Raw genomic sequence first — 3,267 nt, forward strand, 5'->3', positions numbered from 1 at the left:
AAAACCCCAAGCGTGGGCCGCTTTCTGTAGTACCATTGACTAGTCAATGGTAGTACTAATTTCAAAAGTACCATTTCCTGTAGTACCTAATCAAATATGGTGTAAACTTAAAAAAATAGACTTTATTTTTACTTATTGGTCAGAACAAAAGTGTTCCAGGATAACTGCAAAGTGTTCAACAATAGATATCCAGGTATAACCTTGAGTCATATGGCTGTAAATGATTTAGTTAGGAAGTTTTCTGAAACTGGCTCAGTTACCAATGAGAAAAGAACAGGATGAAGGGTCCAAGATGAATTCTGACACACGTAAAAGTAGTCGATCAATTTGTTATGAATCCTACTACATCGTTGAACAAAGTGCAATGTGTTTTATTAGAAAACTAGTTATAATTTTACCATAGAAAATTATGTTTTTACACTGCAATTTTTAAACGGCAAGAGATAGAAAGAAAACTTAAAAACGTAAAATATTTGTTAAAAAATGACCTTTCACGTGGTATGAAATTTGTTATACATTGCTATTTAAGAATTTTGAGTTTTCAGCTTTCTTTTATTCTTAAAATTTGAGATTTTTTAAAAATTAGAAAATAACTTGGAAAATGCCCTTACTACAAGTTATCTTAAAGAGTAGCTCAAGAATAAGCTTGGAAAGAAATTTGGCGCTGTTCCGTTCAGTAGTTAGGGTAATACGGTACTTAACTTCAAAGTCCTTTTTTAAAACGTTTTGACCCACCCTGTAAATACGGTTAAAGATAATTAAACATTTTTTGCACCAAAATGATCGGGGTGATTAGACCTTTAAATTGATGTATCACACAACCCATGTTTACATTTGAAAATTTCTCAAAAAGCACCCCTACCTCCCAAATTGGGCCCTTTTGGGGCATTTTTCAAAATTGAAAATAATTTTATTGGATTTGGCATGTCCAAATTAGGGGGAAATGAGAACAAACAAGTGTTAAAAGCCTTACCTTTGCACACAACAGACATGGAAAGTTTTCAAATGAACACCCTGTATAGTTCAAGCAATAAACCATAGGTTATTAAAAGTTTTATGAGAGATGGCAAAAAAATGTGCTCAACTTTTAATCTATGCTATCATACAAAACAATGAATGTCCAACAAATGTTTGCAAATAGTGTGATGTGCTGATTTTTTTGTTTAATTCCAATTCACTTATTTCAATGTTAACTTCTAAAATCAAAATTTTCATCAACTAAATTTTTATTTTTTGGGCCCTATACATAGTATATGGAGAAAGTATAGTTTTCTTAAAAAAATTTTGAGTTTTGAGTGATCTGTTTGGGTCCCCCTGAACCAAAAAAGTGGTTTTCAAAGTGATGTCTGTGTGTGAGTGTGGATGTGTACAGGGCTACAGAACACACCTGTAGTCAGATTTTGATGACACTGTACTATGGAACAAAATGGGACAAATCCTATTTCCGTAAAAATTACGGCTCAAAAGATCCATGGTATCTCCAGTTTTTTTTTTTATTTTTTAAAAATTTTTATTTTTAATGGGGATTTTTACATAAAAACCCATAAAATAACAAAAACATTGGATTTTCTCAAAAACGGCCCAAACGATTTTGATAAAAACCTGGTATATTATAGTCTTTAAATTCTGAACAAAATGGGACAAATCCTATTTCCGTAAAAATTACGGCTCAAAAGTTATTGTAACTTGTGTTATTTTCCCATAAAAAACAAAAAATTTGATTTTAGGAAAAAAACAGTTTTGATTAATATTAATTAACGTGTTATAGTCCTTGTAGTTCTAAACAAAATAGTGCAACCCCCTATTGCTGTAACAATTACGTTAAAAAAATTATGTAATTTTTCCCTACAAAATATAGTTCAAGTTAATCCCACCGCTTAGGTACCCATGATAAAGGTTGTTGACAAGTTTATGGGAGAAGGTTTGTGTCAGATTGCTGATACCATTTATTTTGTTCACTGTTATGTTTTTTTATATTAGTTAGAAACTGATAGTGATAAAATCAATGGGAAAGAAATGCACTGCTGCCTACAAGATCTAGTGTGTCTCAGTTTCTAAGTTCCAGGGTTTTCTAAAGTGCTACCTCCATTAACAGTTCCTAAAGAAATTTGTTAGCTGATGGTTTCAATGTAGAATCTATCCTTATTCCTAGTTGCTACTAAAGCACTTGATCCTCTTGGGGTAAACCACCTTAACTCCTGATAACTACAAAGCACTTCATCTGAGCTTTACGAATAAATTTGTACCTCAATAAGTTAGACCATATGCTTGGATATTTAAAACTACAACCTGATAAATGGTTGCAGTCTATCAATCAGTTTCTCCTTAAAATGATGGTGTCAAAGCTACAATAACGCCTAAATCTTTGAATGCGTGCTTCTTTAATATTTATCGTTATTCATGTAAAACAACTACTCCATCTTACCTCAAAGAGCAGGTTATCGGCGTTTCCGCAAATCTGTAGCATTTCCTGCACAATGGTGCACCATCATACAAACCTGTTGCATATGTTTTCTGAACTGACCCTGTCCAGTAATCAGTTCTACTGTTAGTCTAATTCTTCCCCTATCCAGCCTCAGAATGTTTGAGGCAACCCGGTTTGAAGGTGTGTGTAAGCTTACTTATTAGGTGCTTTAGGAAATCGTCTACCTTGTAATGCAGTGACCTATGACATGATGGAGGTGCACACAAACTTACGTGAGATGCCACAGAAAGGTTGTGGCCCATACAGAGTTGCTACTGAACCAACATTTGTCAGTTTGTCAGTAGCTTTGTTACTTTCAATGCCTGAGAGTCCAGGCACCCAACAAAGCATAAGATTCTTCCTACACAATTCCAACTTACACAAAGGTGAGAAGTCCCACACAAACTTAAATTCATATGAGTTGGGAGCTTTCAAAGTTACTTTAATCTGAGGCCTGTTACAAGTCCAATAAAACTCCCGAGAATACTCTTGCTGAGCTTCATGAAGGCTTCACCTCACTCCTAGTTAGGTTTACTAAGCAGTTTCTTAGCCCACAAAAATCCCAGAATGGAAAACCACCTTGTACTTTTAATTTCTTTGATCTCTTTGAGTTCACTTTGACCTATTCTTCAAAATAAAACAAATGTATTATTTCATACCTTATCTTTATTTTTGTTTATTCACTGAAATCCCAATAAAACAAAATATTTCAACATTTACACATTACAGCTGTTTATGCAGGTTTCAGAAAAAAAACTTCAATATAAAATAAATATAAGGTTTTATTAAAAAAATATCACAGT

The sequence above is a fragment of the Macrosteles quadrilineatus genome, unplaced genomic scaffold (genome assembly GCF_028750875.1).
Source record: "Macrosteles quadrilineatus isolate MER2022 unplaced genomic scaffold, UCM_ALF_1.0 Scaffold_14__1_contigs__length_3811126, whole genome shotgun sequence".
Lineage (NCBI taxonomy): Eukaryota > Metazoa > Arthropoda > Insecta > Hemiptera > Cicadellidae > Macrosteles > Macrosteles quadrilineatus.